Consider the following 24,630-nt stretch of genomic DNA (forward strand, 5'->3'; position numbering starts at 1 on the left):
CTGGCTTCGAATTCATCAGGGACCCCCCTTGGGACCCCTATAGCATGTACACATGAGGCTCAAAGCTTCCGGAGGGAGCTGTTCGCTTCCTCCTGCGGTTGGGTGCTAGGTCAGTGTATTTATCAGGAGTATTATACTACAAGAATCAAAAGTAAATGCAGCTACTTGTGTGCTGGATGAATTGTACCAAAATGTGGTGATACCATTTGTCCTAGTGGTGGCCGCCTGTTGCGTATAGTGATGTCGCGAACATAAAATTTGCCGTTCGCGAACGCGAACATCGGCGAATGTTCGCGAACCGGCGAACATTGCGAACCGCCATAGACTTTAATAGGCAGGCGAATTTTAAAACCCACAGGGACTCTTTCTGGCCACAATAGTAATGGAAAAGTTGTTTCAAGGGGACAAACACCTGGACTGTGGCATGCCGGAGAGGGATCACACAAAAAAAGTTCTTAAAAATTGTAATTTTTTGATAGAGAGCCAATTATTGGAAAAATTAAAAAAAATAAAAATGAAAAAATTATTTGGATTTAGCGTCTGGGGGGTCTAAAAAGTGTACCTGTGAAGTTTCAGCTCGGTAGCATGTCCGGAACCAGAAAAAAATACGAATTAGGGTTAGGGCTAGGGTTAGGCTTAGGGCTAGGGTTAGGGTTAGGGCTAGGGTTAGGTTTAGGGTTAGGGTTATTTCTATGGCTAGGCTTAGAGGGTTAGGGTTAAGGTTAGAGGGTTAGGGTTATGGTTAGAGGGTTAGGGTTAGGTTTAGTGTTAGGGGCTAGGGTTAGGGTTACGGTGAGATACTTAGGGTTAGAGTTAGTAGCCCTACCCCTACCCCTCTAACTCTAACCCTCTAACCCTAAGCACTAAAAATAACCCTAACCTTAGCCCTGACCCTAACCCTAGCCCTAACCCTAACCCTAACCCTAGCCCTAACCCTAATTCTATTTTTTTTTCTGGTTCTGGACATGCTACAGAGCTGAAACTTCACAGGTACACTTTTAGACCCCCCAGACAATAAATCCAAAGAAATTATTTTTTTTTAAGTTTTGTTTTTTTTTTTAAGTTTTCCAATAATTGTCTCTCTATCAAAAATGACAATTTTTAAGAACTTTTTTTGTGTGATTTAGTGTCTAGGGGGGTCTAAAAGGTGTACCTGTGAAGTTTCAGCTCTGTAGCATGTCCAGAACCAGAAAAAAAAGATAATTTTTCAGTAGAGCAGGGATGGTGGGAACCCCTTCTACACCTATATGAATTTTTTTTTCTGGTTCTGGACATGCTACATATATATATATATATATATATATATATTAAAAAAAATACTCATATACCAGCCCTCAAAGGGGCTTTTGGGGACAATATATATATATATATATATATATATATATATATATCACAGAACAAAAAAAATTACACAAATACCAGCCCTCAAAAGGGCTTTTGGGGACAATAGATATATATATATATATATATATATATATATATATCACAGAACAAAAAAAATTACACAAATACCAGCCCTCAAAAGGGCTTTTGGGGACAATATATATATATATATATATATATATATATATATATATATATCCAAAAAAAACCTCAAATACCAGCCCTAGGAAGGGCTTCTTGGGGTGCTGTCCTTACAGCAGGAGTATACCAAGAACACTGGCTAACAAGACCGGGAACTGTCCCTAGCTATAACAACAGCAGCAGCAGCACCAGCACTTTCCCTGCTCTCAGTAACACAGAAATGATCTAAAATGGATGCTGCCCTTGCTTATTTATAGGAGGTGGGAGGGAGGTATGCTGATTGGCCTGGAATGTGTCTGCTGACTGTGATGTTCAGGGTTAAAGTTTACCTCAATGATATTGTATAGGAGCGGCGAACGCGAACATGCGAAGTTCGCCAGGAACTGTTCGCCGGCGAACAGTTCTGTACATCTCTAGTTGCGTACCTGGTTTGGTGATAATCACCTGCTGAGCTTTTATCAGACTTTTAAACAAAAGGATATATAGCACAATTTTCATTGTGTTCCTGACAGAATCTTGTCTTCTGTGGGTTCCTGGGTCTGTTTCAAGATCTGTCGGGAGGAAAATACTCAAGAACGGATATTAGTTAATGCTTTAGACAAATGTGTACCATAACTAGTTAACACATCAGATTGTAACTGCAACTGCTGTGGGAAGTACCAGCTGAGTCTGGGGGCTGAACCAAACAAAATTTCATAAGGAGACAGGGCATGTTTCCCCTGGGGGACGTGTCTGACACTGAACAGGGCAATGGGCAAACTGTCTGGCCAACTCATCCCTGTTTCCTGGGACATTTTTAACATCCTAGACTTTATTGTACCATTCATCCTTTCTACCTTCCCACTACTTCGAGGGTGGTATGGGGTGTGTAGAGCCAACTGAACTCCCAGTGCTGCAAAAATCTCTTTTGTAAGGGTTGCTGTGAAAGCTTTGCCCTGATCGCTCTCTACCACCTCTGGGACCCCAAGTCTACATAATATCTCACTGAGTAATTTCTTGGCTGTGGCCTTAGCTGTCATATTTGTAATGGTGTAGGCTTTTGGCCAACCGGAAGACAGGTCTACCACCACTAGGGCTTTTTTGGCATCTGTATATGATCAATTTGTATCCTCTGAAATGGATACAGGGGTTTCGCCAAATGTTTCTGCGGTGTCTCTTCTGTCCTCACCAATTGCATTTTGCACATACTGGTTAAGGTTGCTATTCCTGGGGCCCAGTAATATTTGCTGATCAATTAATTCATTAAGTTCTTAGAGAGATGTGCAGATCCATGCGCCCATTGGATGACTGCTGAATACATATTTTGGTAAATGGGTTTTTCACTTTCATCTGTGTGAGCCGCCCCTTGCATAGAGGCTACGTATAGCCTGTTAGATGGCATCTGCACTGGGAATTCACTCTCCTCTTTGGCCACTTCGGCCATTTTTCGTTGGTTTGTTGCTGCTTGCTTAGCTGCTATATCTGCACTGGGAATTCACTCTCCTCTTCGGCCACTTCGGGCATTTTTCGTTGGTTTGTTGCTGCTTGCTTAGCTGCTATATCCGCCAAGTGGTTCCCTCTGGCTTGTTAAGAATTCAGTCTGCCATGTGCTTTAACCTTCAAGACAGCCACTTGTTCAGGCAGGAATACTGCATCCATTAAATCCTTGATGGCTGGGCCATGTTTCAACGGTGTTCCGGCCGCTGTCAGGAACCCTCTAGCCACCTGTGTGCATATCTGGAGTATTATAGGGGTCTTCTTCACCTTCTCCTTCTTGTCCTTCTCCTTCTTATCCTTCTTGTCCCCCCTTGAAAAATCAGCAGAAGTGTGGCCGGGTTGAGAGTGACACCTTTGGAGGGACACATTGTCCGGGTTGAGTAGAGCACACGTTGGGAGCCAGAAATGTCTTGCGGTGCCAGAAGAAGCAGGAGGTGTGCTAAAACGAGGTCTGAAGTTTCGTCCAGCAGCGTATGGACAGCGAAAACAGCTTAAACAGGAAGGGCCACCCCTAGCCATGGGGTCCAAGCAGCAAGAATAGTACCCGATCGGTCTGAGCCTGTTGCCATGGGCCTGAACCAGTACTCTTTTGGCATGTCCCTCTCTCTCTGAGACAAATAGCTTGAAAGGCTTCTCATAGTTCCAAAGGTGGAGGGCGGGGACCATGGACAGAATTTCTTTCAGAAGTTCAAAGTTGGTGAGGGCTTTTGGGGATAGTAGGGAAGCATCGGTCTTCAGGGCATCATACAGGGGTCGCATCAGTAGGGATGCATCAGGAATCCAGGAACGGCAGTAGGAGATCAGTCCCAGCAAGGATGGAGGGATGGGATGGAGGGATCTCTGACCCATTGGCTCTGGAATGGCCTTGATTGCGGCGACTTGTTCTTGGGTAAGATGTCGTGTGCCTTTTGATATGCAGTGACCAAGAAAGACCACTGTGCCTTTGCACTACTGGATCTTGTGTTTTGTGGCTTCGCAGCCTTGTTCGGCCAAGTAGCAAAGGAGGCTCTCAGAGCGAGTTGATGCCTCTGTTTGGGTGTCCGCACAAAGCAAGAGATCATCCACATACTGAAGGAGCACTACCTCTGGGTGGAGTTGGATCCATGTGTTTAAAATGGATGTCATTGCCTTGGCAAATCGGGATGGGGAATTTTGGGCTCCTTGAGGCATTACATTTGGAAGTACAGGGTATCAGAGCTTCATTAGACAAAGCGTCTTGACCTATGCTGAGATAGCTGCAAATTGATCTGGCTTCAAATGGTATTGTGGTTTACTGGGCAGGAGTGCCTCAGGTTTCAGTTGCACCATGACTGGTGGTACTTTTAAGTGACCGATGTCTTCGGGTCCTGTGGACCATAAGCACGCAGGGATACTGTCAAGTACTTCCTGTGGTATTGAACCTGGAGTTGTCCTTTCATGAAGTGTCATCACGAAAGGCAGAGAACACAAAGCAGATGAGTCTTCTAAGGATAGAGGATTATGTAGCTGCACTCCTCGTTCAGGTGTGAAAATGATCAAGGCCTGTAGTCTGGACAGCACATCAGCTCCTAGCAGATTCAAGGGGCATGTAGAAGACACCACAAATCTGGCAAGCAAGTTAGGGTATGTTCCCATTTGGAGTGGCTCAATAAGGGGGCACAGGAAACATCAACAGTGGAAAGGAAAGTATTCGAGGAAACAGGGATGAGTTGGCCATTTCTCTGGTTTGGGGCTTGACGGGCCGTCTGATGATTGCCCTCTGCTGGGAATTCCTCATGACGCAGAAAGAACTTCACCTCTTCTCTGTGTTGGCCCCACTTCTGCAAGTGATCACACATCAGGTGATCAAAGGGCAGGGGTCGTTCATTGCCACTCCAGATTTCCGCCAGATCTCGGCATGTTGTCTCCGGGGTTATTGGGTCTTCGGTTAATATTTGTTCATTGTTGCTTAGAAACACTGTTAACATTAGTACCATTTGAGGACACTGTCATAAGGATTGACACGGGTTTGCCCATTTCCTAGTGAAAGTTGGGGCGTGGTGGTTGTTGTTGTTGCTGTCCGTCACGGGGATCCTTGTCTTGTCTGCTACGCCTTGGGGCTCTGCGTTCTCTTCTAAAGTATCCTTGTTTCCCACAGTTATAGCTGATGATCCTTTCCTTGGTACTGGGCAGGGGTGGTGGTCGAGTGTAGATCCTTCTTTAATTTGACATTGGCTGTTCAAGTCTTTCCTGGCAACTGAACAAGTTTGTTGTATCCACACTATGCTGCGGTAGAAGGCATTCGCTGTTTTTCTGGGTCAGGCAGACTTGTCATTAAGGTAGCTGCTTGTGACGGGGTAAAAGCGACATACATCGTCGGTGCCCCTTCTGGTAACCGGGCTGGTAACCGGGACTGGAGTTGGGGCGAGGGCAGACAAAGCTCTCGGAACTGTGAGTCCGGGGCTGGATTGGGGGTTAGATCAGCCGCGCCTTTGTCGTCTGTGGTTAGTCGTCCCAGTTGGATGCTTCTCCATCACTAATATATTGGACCTGTAATCTGGGGAGGATGGGAGTGTGGTAGGAACCATCAAGGAGAAGTGAATATAGGCAGAGGAGGGTATAGGCCTTTGTTAGGCCTTCCTGGTGTACCAAGATGGCCATCAACAGGAAGTGTACTAGGTTGGGCAGGAAGTGGAGACATGGGTGTACTAAGATGGCCGCCAGCAGAAAGTTGTCACAGTGGGTTGCCCAGATCCCCCCCCCCCCCTCAACTCCTCTGTCCATATTTGCCTTGGAACTCTTTTTGTGCTGTACGTTAGACAGGTGATGGATATTCCATCGCCCCCCTTGACACAGGCTTTGCACAGGAGGAAGTCAGATGCTTTCCCTACGGGAAAAACAATGTCTGGCAGGGAAGGGCTGTAAAGGGGGGTATAATTTTTCACTTTTCTTCTCTGACTTGTTTCTCTCCCCCCTGAGATTAAGAGTCTCATGCTCTACCGACTGAGCTAGCTGGGCGATCAATTTGTAAACGATTTTATAGTTCCTCCTGATTGATACTGATTTTCCTCTTGTGGCAAAGTGGCAATTTTCAAAACTTTGACCAGAGGTTCCCCTTCTTCATTAGAGGATGCCCTTAAAATATCATTTGAATGCTATAGTTAGATAAAGGGTTAACTTAATTTGAAACTTTTGGCTTTGTGACAATTTTACAAAAACCTTACCAGAGGTTCCCCTTCGGTTATGGAGGGTGCCCCTAAAATACCACTTAAATGCTATAATCAGATAAAAAGTTAATCTACTTTAAAACTTTTGGCTCAGTGCCAATAGGGTTCAATGGTCGTGTTAATTACTGTAACCCTTCATGTCCAAAAATTAATTCTATAACTGTCATAGGAGCAAAGATATTTACATTTGAACCCCCCCCCCCTTGGCAAGTAGCCAATTCTCAAAACTTTTCACCGAGTCTCCCTTGCGCATAGGGAACTATGGGCAAATGTTTTTCCTGACAAAACAGTGTTCTTATCCACTATTATTACGCTCAATACCAATAAATGGCAAACCAATTTAATTTTTACAGAAATAATTGTATATGTGTGTGAATGCTGGGATTCTTAGTCCGACACCCTATATATATACCAGTACGTCACACTACACAAGAAAAAGAGGAAGTTAGGGTAAGGGATAGTGTGTGTGTGACTGCAGGAGCGCTTGAAAACAGGAAGCAAGTAATACTGATATGTCTAGCAAGATATCTTACATTCAACATATAATTTGCATGCAGCAAAAATGTTTTCCTAATTAAGGGCCTCTAAATAACAGAACACATAGGAACTCAAGACATGACACACATGACATTACAGACTCATTATAGGGGGGCTCAAACTGTCAGAATGAACTGGCAGGATACCCACGCTGAGCGTGTACCTTGGCGTTTCCCCTCTCCTCTTATCCGCGTGCTTTACCACACTGACGAGCGTGCTTTACCGCACTGATGAGGAGAGTCTGTAATCAGTTAATTGTAACCATTGCATCAAGACCAGCCAATTATTTTGCCTGTGACTATTTCCCTTCTGACTGTCTCATCACCCCACCACAAGCCGGCACACATATAACAGAACAGGCAGCAGATATAAATTATACAAGTTTCTTGTTAATAGACCATGGGCAAGTTACGTTACCTGTCTTTGCTGACCGCAGGCAGCCGATGCGGACACAGAGATAACCATTCACAGAGACAGGGTATACAGGTACGCTTTAAAATGTCTTACCGTATATTCAGAGGTGATCAGTCTCTGCCCCTCGTCTATGTTGATTTCTCTTAGCTTCCTCTTGTTCGGCTACCGTTGGACAGAACCCAAGATCCCATCTGAGGTGCCAAATGTTCTGGATTGGGATCAAAACAGTCCGAGATTATATCTGCCCCTGGCCTAATTTCAGAGTAGTGTGTGCACACGCATAGCCGACACATTTGTCAGAGTTGTTTGTTTCTGTTTATTAGTTCCTCTTTTTAAGCCTTATAAAGCATTACGAAATTAATTCCAGCAAATAGTCATATATATATATATACGTATAAGGTGGTGATTGGATGATTGGAGTATCTATGTGTCTATGTTTTTCTTCCAGGACATGACAAGGTCTTATTTTGAGTGTAGTGTCCCTGTTCAGGCGCCATCTTGCTTCCACAAAGGGAGGGGTGATCTAGCTGCATTTTGAGTAAGGTAGTAAATCTCAGCAGTAACATTTTTTTATATATATTGTGACAGGAAGTCAGGTAAATCTGTGGATGTTGTCACAAACAGGCGATACATGTCTGCTTCAATTCACCAATTACTATAGGGTGTCGGCTGCAAAGGCAGCAGGATGGCTTAAGGAAGTTGAAAGGCCTTCAGCTGTTCGGAATGAGGAAGTTAAGGCCTCTATAATTTGTCCAAAGGAAGTCTATGGATTGCTGCCTCCTGACGCTGTGTGAGCTGGGGAGAGGAGGACAGTCAGATGTGTGCCTCCCGACGGTGTGGGAAGCCTGGGAGAAGGATTGCTGCCTCCTGACGCTGTGTGAAGCTGGGGAGAGGAGGACAGTCAGATGTGTGCCTCCCGACGCTGTGTGAGCATGGGAGAAGACCTCCTTAAGTAATGTGCGCTGAGGAGGGTAAAAAGTGTGAAGACTACTCAAGCTGAGGTCTGGGATTGTTTCTATGTGGAAGAAATAAATGAACTGTTTGCTATGTGAAGAGACAAGCAAAGGAATGGTTGCTATGTGAAGAGACAAACAAAGGAATGTGTTCTATGTGAAGAGAAAAGCAAAGGGACATGTTCAATGTGAAGAGGAAAAGGGACATGTTCAATGGACATTTGTTGTGTGAAGAAAAACATGGACTATTGAGTGTCTGCTGCAGGATCAGCAAAGTTTGCCCAACAGTAGGTTGGAGACAGACTCCGTAGGTAGGTTCCTGAATGTGAGAAGGTAGCCGCCCACAGTGGCAAGGATTTATTTTGTGTTTTATTTTTATTTTGATGTTTTTGAGGCTTGCACTTGTGTGAAGTAAATTGCAAGAATAAACAAAACTGTTGTTTGCAACCACTTCTCGGCTATCTCCCTGTGTAAACGCACCCCCCCAAAGGGGTCATCCATACCCGCCACCGAGCTAAAACCCCACTATATATATATATATATATATATATATATATACATAAGGTATGCACTATAAGGTGAAATAGGCATTTCACCAATATAACCATTATTAACCATTGATAACATCCATTACAATTACAATTACGTGCAAGTTAGGTTAATATTATTACACATCTCCCCCCCCCCCCCCAGCGGTATTGTGTAACATCTTATATGTTTTCACCTATATTCTGTTTTTCAATAGAATCTTTCTTTTTACTATTATTATTTATATTTTCTGTGTAGATAGGTCCATCCACCTGACCCTCGAACAGTTTTTAGGCATCTTGTGTGGGGACCCCCATCAGACTTTGATTGGTTCTGGCGGCATTGGCATTTCCATCATGACATAGTTGGTTTAGCACATCAACATCAGGGCTCCTTCCATCTGCGTGACTTTTTCCCTTGTTCTCTCCCCCCCCCCCTTTTTCTATCACTTTGTGATTTTACTTCACACTGCTTTCTCATTACTAGGAACTTCCATAGGGGTATGTAATATTCTATAATGATGTTGCATGAATGTAAATGGAAATGTTATATGATTCAAACTAATTGTTTCTTATTATAATAGTATAAGAAAGGACACAGCTCCATACTCTATACCCTTGAGTAAAGGTGTTTCTCACCTGAAACTTGTCGGGCTTGGAGAATTAATTTCCACCGATGTTCCATTTATCATGATGAGCACCATTTTGCAACCCATAACTTTTTTTTTGTTTTTGTATATTTGTACATGTCCAATTGTTCACCACCTATTCTATGAAATGTGATATGTATATTTTATATACGAATAGAATAAATGTAAATTTAAATTACATTGGATGATTGGTTTACTACATAGTCCCACCCATAGGGGGTTTGTTGCTTTTTGAAAACAAAAAGGCAAGGCGCCTCTAAGTGCAGTAAGCTCAAGAAGTTTATTACAATCAAAGGTTAAAAGCACTCACATTGAGCAAGATGAAACATAAACATAAGCAACACAAAGCGTAATGGTCCAGGATCCATCCGGAATCTTCTGGGCCACTGTACTATGGTGCGGACATCCGGAGCTCCGCTTCCTATGTGTGCATTCTATCAGCTGTGTGCGGCGTGAGACTCCTGGAAACTTGTTGCTTTTTTTGTTCTTCATTGGGACGATGGCCACCTTCATCCTGGATTCTGAATAGTCGGGTACATTTCTTATCTGTTTACAAAACAGGGGGATGTAAATTATCCAATTAAAAATACTTTTCCTATACCTCTGTTCACACATCTCAAGTGCAGTACAAATATTACATAACATATTCTTGTAAATAAAAATTCAGTATCGTTTTTAGAAAAAAAATGATTATGATAGATTGTTGTACATAAATTATGCACCTGTGTGTAATTGAAGCGAATGCAACCTTGCATATTGTTTCTGTTCTTGTACTGTTTGCAAAAATAGGATTTCAAAGAGCCAATTATGGCTCCATGAACTTCATTTTAAAGTAAACCCTGTCACAAATCTGAGCAACACAAACTGAGAATATGAATTATGGAGAAATACATGATTAGAGGTAACCTTCAATAAAAACTGTGAGCCTAAGTCAAAATGATCTTTAAATCCAGACAGCTGAATTTTTATGCAAATCTTACCTATTCCTATAAGGAAAAGGGTAATTTCATTGGGGGTTTTCTTACAGTGGGGAACTTACAAGGTGGGGACAAGCTAAAATATGTAATTTTAAGTTTTTTATCTATCTTAAAATACTGGTTAATTTGGTGCAGTTTTTAGGGAGGCTGGGTGTACACTGATGCGAATTGGATGCAAGTTTCCCAGCATCCAATTCACATGACAGGAGATTGTGACTGGCTCTCAATGGAGCCGGTTCACGGAGCACATTGTACAAGGGTGCTGTGCGTCTTTGGCTCAGTTTCAGGTCAAAATTAAGGCAAAAATGAGTGCCTGATTTGTCCCTGAAATGGAGAACAGGGACGCACTGGACCCCTGCTGTGAGCCGCATCTGTACACAGTGTGAACCCAGCCTGAAGGTAACATCTGCCTATCCTTTCTTTCATCATATGCTCAGTTTGAAATAATAACATTTTGACAGGCTTACTTTAAAGAGACACTGCCATCTTACCTATTCAGAGCAAAGTACCCAGAATCCGATCCTCCTTGACCTTGATCAGCTTTAAATGCAGAAAATATCTCCAAATTCACCTGCATAGGTTGCTTTATATTTTGTAATCGTTTGAATTACTCTGGCAGAGTTATGCCTGAAGCTTTTTAGCAGATTAAGTAGAAGGGTATCTTTTTTGTTTTCTTTTCATACATATATAACCAGACAGTAATTCACTCTGTAGTAGAAGAGGCCGGAGTTTAAATGGTGAAAGCAATTATTAAAATTAGTTTTTGTAAAAATAAAAAAAAAGAACAGTAATAAAGAGAAGTCGTATTTGAAATATAGAAAATATGACCAACAATTCAGATTATCTTTATTTCACAGCATTAAAAGGACAAATCAAACCGCTATATTTCATGAAAAATAACTGCACCTCCATATTAAAGCAGGGCTCAAAATTTCAAGTCCTGAGCTATTAGCCAAGCCTTAAGGGTTACTCGCCACCAGTTGCCCCACCTAACCCCTACCCTGCCCGGCCCCTAAATGCGCCCTCAAATTTTTTTTTATAAAATGACACTGTTAAATGTTTTTGCATGAATGCAGAAGTTGCACAAATAAATATTAATAACAAAAGTGTGATTGTATGTGCATTTTACCTGGATTTTAGGTGCACTTCTATTGAATTATATTACACAGTGCGTTTTCTGAAGCCGCATCAAAGATGCAGCATGCAGGACTTTAAAGCGCTTTCATGAAAACGCACTTTGTAATAGAAATTCAATAGAAATGCACATAAAATCCAGGTAAAATGCACATACAACCACACTGGCCAAACCACAGTTCACCAGTTATTAGGGATAAGAGAGTGAATGGGGGGGGGGGGGTTCTGGGTTGTAATAATATATTTTAATGAAGAGCAAAGTGAAGGACTGTAGAGAAAGTGCTAAGGCTGTATTTTGGGACAGGACAGGGTCAGCTAAATGGCTGCTTGGAATGCTCAGAGCTGAGACCAGAGGCTGCAGGACATACAGTACAGATTTATGGAGGGGACAGCTGAAAGATAGAAGTAGATGAAGGGTAAATGTGAACAGGAGAGAGGAGCACAAGAATCGCTGCTGACTTACGATTGTGAAGGGAAGATAAAAACACGTGAGAGGAGACAGACAAAGCGAAAGTGACCTGGCCGGGAAGGAGAACGAACCAACAGGGGGAGGGGAGCTTGGAAGGAGAGAAGTGATTAACGACTGCAGGAGAGATAAGTGGCTGGAACGGAGGAGTCCAGAAATCATGCATTGTGTAATAACAGGAGGGAGAATGACATTCACTCCTGTCAGGCAGGTGAAGGCAGAAGCTCCTAGTGCGCCCCCCCCCCTCATCACAGATATGGACACTGCCCACCCCTGCACGTACCGACAGTGTTCTGTCTCTTCCTCTCCTCTCTTGCCTTCAATCATTTTCCACTCGCAAAATGCGAGCAGGCGAGTGGAAAATTTAAAGGCTGTATTAAAGTGTTAGTCCACTCTGAAATTATATCTTAGTTATAGGTAAGATGTGTTTTTTGGGATCTCAGTAGCGACTTCTATCTGCCAAGCTTACTGGTTCTGTTACCATCTACATATGAGCTTTGTGTTTTACCATCCATAAAGTTGCATGCAGACCAACCAACATCCATTGCATTCATTTTGGTATTACTTTTTAGACAAACAATTAACAAGTAATTATAGGGATCTGCAGTACTGCCTCTAAATGGCATGAGGTAAACAAACTCTTTATTTAATAATACCTGATAATGCACTTCTTCCTGTAGAATTAATGCATAACTAAACACAAACATTTAAAATACACTGCTCCAAAAAATTAAAGGAACACTTTGAAAACACATCAGGTCTCAATGGTGAAAAATATCATGCTGGATATCATGCTGGATTTCTAATGTGTTAAGAACAAAAGGATGTCACATTGTTTGATGGAAATGAAAATGATCAACCTTCAGAGTGCCGAATTCAAAGAAATAAAAGTAAAAATTTTATTTCAGCAACTGAAAATGGTACTCAGTAGTTTGTATGGCCCCCACGTGCTTGTAAGCATGCCTGAAAACATCAGGGCATGCTCCTAATGAGACAACGGATGGTGTCCTTGGGTATTTCCTCCCAGATCTGGACCAGGGCATCACTGAACTCCTGAACAGCCTAAGGTGCAACCTGGCGGTGTCAGATGGACCGAAAAATACTGTCCCAAAGGTTTTCTATTGCTTTTAGGTCAGGCGAGCGTGGGTGGCCATTCAATGGTATCAACTCCTTCATCTTCCAGGAACTGGCTGTATACTTTCGCCACATGAGGCCAGGCATTGTCAAGCACCAGGAGGAACCCAGGACCCACTGCACCAGTGTAGTGTCTAACAATGAGTCCAAGGATTTCATCCCAATTCCTAATGGCAGTCAGGGTGCCATAGTTTAGCCTGTAGAGGTCTGTGAATCCCTCCATGGATATGCCTCCCCAGGTCATTACTGACCCCTGCCAAATCAATCATGCTAAATGATGTCACAGGCAGCAAAACATTCTCCACGGCTTCTCCAGACCCTTTCAGGTCTGTCATATGTGCTCAGGGTGAACCTGCTCTCATCTGGGAAAAGTACAAGGTGCCAGTGGCAGACCTGCCAATCAAGCTCCACGGTGCCGGGCAGTGAGCACAGGGCCCACTAGAGGATGTTGGGCCCTCAGGCCACCCTTATGAAGTCTGTTTCTCATTGTTTGGTCAGAGACCTTCACACCAGTGGCCTGCTGGAGGTCATTTTGTAGCGCTCTGGCAGTGCTCATCCTGTTCCTCCTTACACAAAGGGGCAGATAATGGTCCTGCTGATGGGTAAAGGACCTTCTACGGCCCTTTCCAGCTCTTTTAGAGTAAATGCCTGTCTCCTGGATTCTCCTCCATGCTCTTGAGACTGTGCTGGGAAACACAGCAAACCTTCTGGCAATGGCACGTATTGATGTGCCATCCTGATGGATTTAGAGTGCCTGTGCAACCTCTATAGGGCTCAGGTATTAGCACATGCTACCAGTAGTGACACTGATACTAGCCAAATGTAAAACTAGTGAAAAACAGTCACTACTACAATGCCACATACTCCACCCTTGTGAGTATAATAATTCACAAATCCCTTACCTTTCATTTACTCACTCTCAAGCTATACCCAAAAGGTAAATTTGTTCTTATACATACTATGATTGAATGTCTGGAACTTGTTTTGGAGGGATTTTATCTCCCTCCACTGTCCATTTTACATAGATTGGTGTTAATGTTTGCTGCATTTCTCACTGATAATATTGTCATAGCAGGAGATTTTTTGTGACCCCTAATCCTACTTTGGACAGACTAGGTTCTGATGAATCATCTTGACTCTTTTAAGGTGGGCTGAATTATACTTATTTATTGATGCCTAGCACTTGAAATGCCCATAGGCTAAGGCCTATACATGCCACTTGAATTTCCATAAGACTATGTCCCATTTTGACCTGATCTATACCAGTACTGGTTTAGTCACCATAATTAGGGATATCTCCCTTATACATATCGTTATTTCTAATCACATGCCAATTCCTTTTTAAACAACAGGTATTAGATTGCCCGGCTGATAATATGTGGTACTCATCCCAATATTGGGTTTCTGATGAAGAGGTTCAATCTCATCTTAATGTATTGGGCCACGAAGTTGACCCTGTAGAAAGGAGAATCACATCCAAAGAAAAGGAAGGGAAACTCTGAAATCCACAAGAAAAGGGACTTTAAATGTGTCAACCAATGAGGAAAAGACAAAAGTCAAATATGTAAAAACATAGGTTTATTGTATCACATTAAAACAGAGTACCTACCAATTAAAACCACAAAGTAAGAAACAATTGATATATTTAGGCAAACGTCAATCGAAGATACAAGCATGTAAAATCAATGCATTTCACTGTATTAGCTTCCCCAGGTTTTACACTAGAAGATGGCAACTGGAAAAATAAAAAGAAACTTACCAGGACTAGCAAAACATTATGAACAAAAACAAAATTCAGGCACTGATGCTGGCTTAAAAGGTCTGGCTCGCAGTCGCTCTAATTCATCCCAAAGGTGTTCTATCAGGTTGAGGTCAGGACTCATCGGTATCTTTATGGACATTGCTTTGTGCACTGGTGCACAGTCATGTTGGTACAGGAAGGGGCCATCCCAAACTGTTCCCACAGAGTTGGTAGCATGAAATTGTCCAAAATGTCTTTGCTAGTATGGTATGATATGGAATGCTGACACCTTATGGAGTGCACAAAGCAAGGTCCAAAAAGAAAAACATAGATGAGTGAGTTTGGTGTGAAGGAACTTGACTGGCCTGCACAGAGTCCTGACCTCAACCCAACAGAACACCTTTGGGATGAAATAGAGTGGAGACTGCAATGCTCAGATTGCCAAATGGCTAGTATTGGAACAGGCCAAGGCTTAAGCTCAGCAATATCCAATATGTCCATCTCACTTTTAAATGCAACCATAACATCCTCACAAAGATTCTTGTCCACAAATTATCTACCATGATTATTACCTTGATCCATGAGATTTATGCCAGGCAAGAGGACTGACATAAATGTCCATTGGCGCAGGGAAGGCCTTCAATTCAGTAGAGTGAGCCTTTCTTTGATAAAAACATTGTATTCGGCACCCTTAGCTAAGTCCCAAATCTACAGCATTCTGTCTGAGCCATTTGAACTCCATAGGGGTACTAGGTAGGGCTGCCCTTTTTCCCCTGGATTATTTGCCCTAGTCCTAGAGCCCTTGTCTATTTTGATATAGGCTAACCCTACCATCCAAGACATCCCAGTAGACTTCAGGGAAGAGAGAGTTTCTATGTACGCAGATGACACACTTCTACTGTATATCTTAATTATACAGCGTCCTTTTCTCTTACACCCTTGTGTTCATCGATTTTTGGGTCATTTTCCGGCATTGGGATAATATGCCAAAAGTGTCTGTGATTCCTAATTCAGCCCTCCACACCTCCCTATGCTACCTCTCTCCCTCTAAAATAGATGTCACAATTTAAATACTTTGGGTTTGAGGTAAATAATATTGTCTCCTCTTATGTGGAGGACAATCGTGGGCCCATACTGAAGCTTCTCATGCATAAATGTACTGCCTGGAAGTCACTCCCTTAGGAGTCCAGTGGATTGAATTATTATTTTTAAAATTACCTTCCTCAACAAATTTCTTTTGACAGATGCCTGTGCCTAATATCAAATAGAGGTAGCCTTAGTGGGTGTGATTACAGGAGGCCTCCAATCCTAATAGATAAATAAAACAACCAAGGAACCTGTTCCCCCGCCCCACTGGGTAGAGGGATCCTAGCACCTAGGAATAAAATAGATGGATATGTTGAGGAGGACTCCTGATGGGTGAGCATGAGACATTTACTTCACATGTTGAAAAAACATCATTTATTAAATTTGCAAGTCCCAAGGGGGCCTTTGGGCATCGTTGGACTTAGCAAGAAGTTTTATTATTTTTTATTTACTTTTGTCTTTCAGAGCCCTTTGAGCTACCCCGCTTTTTCAGGGGACAATTATGACTTTTTGATTACTTGGCCTTCTCCCCCGAGGTCGTAGCTTTTAATCTCCTTCAGTTTAAGGGGCGGGGCTCGACACCCCATCTTTTGGGACAGGTTTCTTGCCCCCTTGCGGGGTTGGAGATACCCAGTGTGTTGCTTCCTTGAACGTGGGTGTGGAGCCGTGCATCGGGCTGTATGTGGAATCCCCTGTTCACTAACAACTAACCTCAATTTCTCTATTTATGTGGTGAGCATACTTTGTACCCTTGATGTATTTAAGGAATGTGTTGTAGTAGGTACAGGTGTACTGAAATATTACGATGTTATTATATCTGTAAACTTAATGTTACATTTCTGTCTTTTTGCAATAGTCCACCCGGGACTGGCTATGGTCTTTGAGAAAGCCCATCCAAGGGCGAAACGCATCAGACCTGTCCCAGGGCACATGTGAGATCAAGTTGGACTTTTGCACTGAATGTACCATGGAAATGTTGTTTCCTTTTTATATGTTTGTTCATTTTATGTCTGTGACTTGCAAATTTAATAAATGATGTTTTTTCAACATGTGAAGTAATTGTCTCATGCTCACCCATCAGGAGTCCTCCTCAACATATCCATCTATTTTATTCCTAGGTGCTAGGATCCCTCTACCCAGTGGGGTGGGGGATCAGGTTCCTTGGTTGTTTTAGATGCCTGTGCCTATTCCCAAGAAGTTAAAAAAAAAAAAACTGACCAATGTGCTTTCTCCTTTGTTTGGGTAGGATGACCATCTAGACTGGTTAGGTTGACCTTGCAGATACCTCCTATTGGGGCGGATTAGCTCTCCCTAATTTTTAGCTTTATTATAGAACATTAATTTAGTTACATTAACCACTTTACCACCTGAGGATTTTGCTGTCTTACGTCCAAGCCACTTTTTGCAATTCGGCACTGTGCGACTTTAACTGACAATTGCGCGGTCATGCAACGCCATACCCAAACAAAATTTACGTCCTTTTTTTCCCACAAACAGAGATTTCTTTTGGTGGTATTTGACCACCTGTGCAATTTTTTATTTTTTGCGATATTAATTAAAAAATGCGACAATTTTGAAAAAATAACAATATTTTTCTACTTTGACAGTTAAAAAATATCCAATATATTCAATTTTTGTCATATATTTAGGCCAAAATGTATTTAGCTACATGTCTTTGACAAAAAAATTCTCAATGAGCGTATTTTAAACCGCTTTATGACTGGAAGGTTTTACCCCATTCCTGACCAGGCCATATTTTGCGATTTGGCACTGCGTTATTTTAACGGACAATTGCGCAGTCGTGCAACGCTGCACCCAAATTAAATTTATGTCCCTTTTTTCCCCACAAATAGAGCTTTCTTTTGGCGGTATTTGATCACCTGCGCGATTTTTACTTTTTGCGCTATAAACAAAAAAAGAGCGACAATTTTGAAAAATAACAATATTTTTCACATTTTTTTATATGAAATTCCCCCCCAAAAAAATGTAAAAATCTAAATTTTTTATCATTTTAGGCCAATTTGTTTTCTGCTACATATTTTTGGTAAAAAAAATCACAATAAGCGTATTTTGATTGGTTTGCGCAAAAGTTATTGCGTTTACTAACTAAGGGAAAGATTTCTGTCATTTTTGGTGTTTTTTTTTTTATTAGCGAGTAATGGCGGCAATCTGCAATTTTTTTTTGCGGGACTGCAACATTGCGGTGGACAGATCGGACCCTTGACTTGACATTTTTGACACTTTTGGGGGTACCAGTGACATTACTACAGTAATCAGTGCTATACATATGCACTGTTACTGTAAAAATGACACTGGCAGGGAAGGGGTTCATTTTTATTGGAGAGGGAGGGGTTAATGTATGCCTGGTGCTTACTAACATGTGTGGGGGGAGGTGACTGAGTGACACAGGGACAGATCGCAGGTTCAGCTATGTTGAACCCTGCAATCTGACCCTGCCTGTCACTTAGGAGATCCGCCCGCTTTGTTTACACAAGCGGGCGGATTTCCACACTAGATCCCCGACAGTGATCACCGCCGCTCCTCCCCTGGCCCGACTCCCACTGTAACTGAATACAGTGGGAGCAAGCCTGCGGCGGCGCGCGTGCCGCCGAGAGAGGGGTATGTCTGATGACGTAGGTCAACGTCGCCAAACGATAACGAGCCACTTTGCAGTAGTAAAGTCAACGTGACTGGTCGGCAAGTGGTTAAGATGGTGGTTTGCCCAGAGACATGATAGTGATTTACAAATGCCTCAATGGTGATCCCAGCATAGGAAAAAAACTATTCAGTCTAAGGGAGTGGAAGAGGACACGGGGCCACACAATGAGATTAGAGGAGAAGCGGTTTAACCTTAAGCTGCGTAGGGGTTTTTTCACTGTCAGGGCGATAAGGATGTGGAACTCTCTTTCACAATTGATGGTGTCAGCGGGGAGTATTATTATTTTTAAAAAACTCTTGGACGTGCATCTTAGTGAACACAGCATACAGGGATATGGGAAATGATTATCGACACTGACACACATACACCTACACAGGTTGAACTTGATCTACTATTGTCTTTTTTCAACCTTACCTACTATTTAACTATGTAAGTTTATCCAACTTAAGTTTTCACATTGTGTATACTACACCCCACATAGACTGTCCTTCATTCACCCATCGACAGATTCCACGTGTCCTAAGTTACATGTTTATTGGAGGGAAGTGGTTCAAGTAACCAATACTATGGAGAGCCTTACTTTGCCTGTAGATCATCTTACTGTATATTCTTCTTTGCATTAATGATAAAATTTAAACCTCCCACTATAATACACTGTTCATTTTCAATGGTGCCTTTTATGCATGGAGGGAGATCCTGTTGAAATAGAAATCTCAAACTCCTCCTTCTTTACATGGGTGGAAGACTGCAACTAATTAGGGTGCTGCCTTTGAAAGAATTACTTATGCTAACCAAAATTGACCTAAAAAATGGGATAAAAAATAGGCCACTTGGATTGATGCCCAAGGTGCTTCACATTTTTTAGCTCAAGGGATAATGTCCTTATGCAACACTTCCCAACTCAATCATACTGACTGCTGATCATTCAGCATCCATGTTTCAATCTTTATTTCAGTATTTATCAGTGTTCTCTTTGATTGTGGTCTACCACCTATTGCATTGATAATCTATGTGCACTTTTTTCTGTACCTTTTTTGCATTGTAAATGGAGGTAATTCCTTGTCCACCTTAATTCCTCAATGCCTGCTGTATCGTGTGTTGTACTCTGCTGTCTATATTTGTACCCATTTAATAAACGCATTTTTGGGGGAAAAAAATAATTTGCATGAAGAGAGAGTGAGTGGTCAGAGGTCAACATATAGCACATTTTTAGCATGTTTATGCTGTGCAGAATTAAGTAGGAGGTTTATACTATTTAAATCTTGTGATGGACCACCTGGCCCCCACCTTGGAACAAGGAACTAGGTTTTATATCTCAATATTGCACCCAAGGACCAGACAACACTAGCTTAGGTGCAAACTGGAAATCTTTACTGAAAACTCACAGAGAATTTATACCACACAAAATCAGATAAGAGCTTGATCACGTAATTCTAAACAATGCAAACTTTGAACAGTATTATAATTAGTACATCTAACAGTACATCTAATGAACAGCTAACATAAACAGTAAGCTAATTACCAACTAGTCACCAAGAGAAACCTAGGTGGCTCAGGTTACCACCCAGACAGTTCGGCTCCAGTTCCCCAGAAAGAAGACCCATGGCTATCCAAATCTCATTAATCCGCTTTCATTTCTGTAAACTGTCTACTAGACAAAATTCATTATAAGACAACACTTACACAATTTTCCAGCAGTCTAAAAAAGTGGAATTAATTTATCTTCCTAAATGTCTTGAGGGATACTGTTGATAATTTTTACTAGGTCCCAAGAAGAGGAGCTTCTCCAACGCAGTCTGCAGGAAGGCCACCATATTTCCTCTGACTATTAACCTGTACAAGATTAATATTACACCTTTCCATCAACTCCAGAAGGGAAGCTTTATTGTCTTCATTCAGAGAATTAATCCAAGCCTCACTCTCAGTGTTCATCATGTTGTTGTCCATCATTAAAGAATGATATGCTCTCTCCATGGGATCAGAGGCTGAGCTGAGCTCTTTTTCATGCTCTGACCAGGGGAAGCATAAGAATCCCTGGTCTCCTCCATTGGTCATAATCTGTTGGTAGAAGGCTAGCCCTTAGTACCCTCCAAAACCCCCTATCCCAGTTGGGTTTGTCGCAAGTCTCTCAGGCCATAATTGCCCAACTGATTGCTGTGACATCTTTTAACCAATGCAAAGTACAGGAAAAAGCCTTAGCAGTTAACTTTACAGAATTAAGAGGTACAGCACTGTATATATTATCCACATAAGAATACTTCCCATGCACATTTAATTACACATCTCAAGTGCTTTCCATATATTACATAAAATATTCCTGTAAAAAAATAAATATATATATATATATATATATATATATATATATATATATATATATATATATATATATATATATATATATATATTCTTTAGATAAAAACAGGCTACTTATGATAGATGGTTGAACAGAACATACAGTTAATGATGCACCTGTGTGTAATTGAATGGAATGCTGTCTTGCATTTTGTCTCTGTTCTTGTACAGTGTGCAAAAATAGAATTTCAGAGATCTTCAAAAGAAATGATGCACACCAGCGCACTCTTTGCTTTGTGTAAGCTACGGTAAAATATTTAGTATGCCATGTTTAAAATACCACTTGAAAGAAGACAAAATGAATTACTAAGAAGGGATGGTTTTCCACAAATTACTAGTATATTTACAATTAGACAATGGACATATGCAGCTTTTTTTATTTCATGAGATGCCTCTACAGATATACAGAAATAAAAAACTAGATACTACTTAATTTTTCTTATAAATACATATAAGTGCAGTGTACTTCTTCAAAATGTTCACATGCGTGAAGAGGGTTCTGTAAAGTGTACTTACATTATACAAGAATATTTTATTATTATTATTCACACTAAAATCTAACAAGCAAACTGTAACAAGCATTTTATAAATCATGATGTGCTGCAATTGGCTAAAAAATAAACCAAACCATCAAGCATGCAAATTAATAAGAGTAGTGCCTAAAATCATAGCAAAAACGGATTGACCTACCATTGCCAAACGTACAGAAATTTGTAAAGAAGCCCAATTACTTTTGTTTTCCCCTATATGTTGTTATAGCCATCTGCAAAAATAAATTTTGATTCTCTTTTTTCTGTCTAAAATTTGCTGTGCCGCAACCGGTCTAGAACATATATTGGAAAATGAGAACTGGAGAACAAATACATATATGTATATATATAATATTATAATGCAGGAGGAAATATAGGGTTTATATGGACTGAGAGTTGGATGTGTGCATGAACGGTATTGAACATTTTCTTAGTTCACAGCTTTGCTCAAAACAGCAGACACCAGCTGTCAGACTCCAATGAAAGCAGCATTACAAAGTAACAAGCTAACTGGTCAGTAGTATGAGTCTTAGACACTATTACAGTAGTTTTTTTTCAAAATTGCAAACAAGTGCATGTTTTGCTGACAAGTAATAAAAACAGCAGATACAGCCAGTCAGACATCTGTGTAAGCAATTTTCCAAGAGCACATGCACTGGGTGTCTCTGGTTTTTATATGTTGAAGAAGTGCCCCTGCAAAACATTTATGAGTTTATAAATAACTCTACAGTGTATCTTCCAATTAAAGAAACTCTTTGAAAACAACTAGAGGTCTAGAAGAAAGACTCAGAGGAAGGCACTTGCAATGTCACACTTTTCATCAGATTCAGATGGCACACCATACTTTTTAAGTCTAGTCAATTCCGGATACTTCTATTCCACATCATTTTTGTAAGACTGGGTTCACTCTTGAATCGGATATAGCTCGCAGCAGAGGTCCGATGCATCCCTGTTCTCCATTTCAGGGACTAATCAGGCCCAAATGTTTGCCTTAATTCGGACCTGAAACGGAGCCAAAGATGCACAGGACCCCTGTGCAATCTGCTCTGCAGCCACCACAGGTATGTGTAAACAAGCTCCATTGAGAGCCGGGCACGCTCTGCTATCATGTGAATTGGATGCAGGGAAACCCGCATCCAATTCACACTAGTGTAAGCCCAGCCTAAATGTTTTGCATCACTAAAACATCCTCAAAACAAGCCTTTATTTAGGCCACAAATATACTCCTAAAATGTTCAGGCACTGTTTCGAGAACCAGTCTGTGTAATAAATGTTAGCCTTCTGCAGTTAGAGGGGAACCAAAACACCATGGATGGTATTGTGAAAAAGAAGAAACAACTAAAAGATTCCTCCTAATCCAGCGCTGTGGGGTGATGGCTATAAACCACTTGAGGCATACCTCGGAAAAATCATAGAAATATCTATGCCAAGGCTTGTAATTAAAACATTTATTATGAAATCAAAGTGAAAGGATTCCAAGAATAGAAAGGGTTACAATATGGCTGACAGACAATCAATGTTAAACATCAGGCTTGATTATAAACCTCAATCTCATCCAAACCTCGGAAGGCTGACTCAGGGACGGTGCTGGGGGTGGCCAAAAGGTGTGTAAGCACCAGATGTCACTCGGGCATCCACCCAATAGAAGGGATCAAAGACCACTGTGAACCCATAAAGGGTGATGTGGACAGGCACCCAATGGAAAGAGCAGAGGACTTCACACTGCCAGATGGTCCATCTGGTGTTGTTGGAATGAACTATATGAGTGAGGCAAGCAATAGCTGGAAAGAGTGACTTCCAGGTTGAGAATCGTTTAAATCTGTGTGATTTAAGCCAACTGGTGTAGTAGGGCGGCGCACTGGCAAGGCTTGGGAAGGGCCATTCCCCTTAAAACCTGTTTTTATGACTACAGCCTGCTGACAGCCTTCCATCTGCGTTACCATCGCATCTGCTTTTCATCCCAAGCCTCGTTGTGGTGAGTCGGTCCGACATCGCTCTGTATTGGTGATGTCACATCTGAGAAGAAAATGGTCGCACACCACCACAGAATCCAATGCAGAGACGTTTCTTTATTCACATAAGTCTTACAGGTACAAGGTACAGCAGGGTAGGACAGTAGACCCGTTTCACACGACTGCTACGTGCTTGTTCAGTAGCAGTCATTATGTGAATAAAGGAACTTCTCTTCATTGGATTCTGTGGTGTTCGACCATTTTCTTCTCAGATGCTTCTCCTGGTGGCGAGCCGAGGTTCAGCACCTATCCTGGATTGTGGATTTTGATTTGCCTGGGCAGTGTCTTCTATTTTTATTGGTGACGTCAAATCCAGTGCACCGCCTTACTACACCAGTTGGCTTAAATTACACAGATTTAACAGATTCTAAACCTGGAAGTCACTCTTTCCAGCTATTACGTGCCTCATTCATATAGTTCATTCCTTTAAACGTGCCACCCATGCAAATGACTATGACTGTAAAAGCTGGAATTACTGTCAAGAGATTAGTTCAGCAGTAAAACTCCAGATGTCTCAAGATTTCATCATCCACACTCTGCAATATAAAAACTTAAGGCAGGGAGTTTAACTGTATCCTAAACAAGAAATCAATTCCCACTGCCAATGCTTGGCAAAAATGTGACTAATTATTTGATCAAAATGGCCTTGTCACCAAAACTATTCCAAGTGAGGATAAGAGAGTCAGAAAGGTCAAAGTTAAAGTTCATAAGCAAAGTTTTCCTCAGACCGTTTTTTTTATCTGGTCTTGATATTTTTTTCTGAGGACCCAAATAGTGGTATCTGTTGATACCAGGTGGGGAGTGTTCTGCCTCCAGCAGCAAATTAATTTAGTTGTTCCCCCTGGAATATTAAAATTGGCCACAAGATGGAGCCCAAAATAAATGTACTGCTTTACAGAAATCAGAAACTGTTTAGCTTTAATAAGAGCTCCCATCACCCCTATTCTAAGAAAAGTGCATCCTGGGAGCCTAGACTCCATCTTATGAACTGAGAAACCAGCTATCATAACTGAAACTGCAGCACATGTTGTAGACTAAACGTACATCCCCTACAGGCAGTGTCGCTGGTAAGCATGGGCTTATTGCCATCTGCAGTCTAGTTATTTCATTGTGTTTTTTATACAGTATGTTTCATACATCGATTGTATGTATTTCTTATCTGTTTTCACATAGTTTCACCCCACCCTGTTTTGTTACAAAGCTTCTAGATTAAATTCAGCCTGGCTTATTGCAGAATAAAAGGGTTTAGCTGGATGTTGAGTTACACATAGGG

Source organism: Pelophylax lessonae, assembly GCF_965119305.1.
Source record: "Pelophylax lessonae genome assembly, chromosome: 2".
NCBI classification, from domain to species: domain Eukaryota; kingdom Metazoa; phylum Chordata; class Amphibia; order Anura; family Ranidae; genus Pelophylax; species Pelophylax lessonae.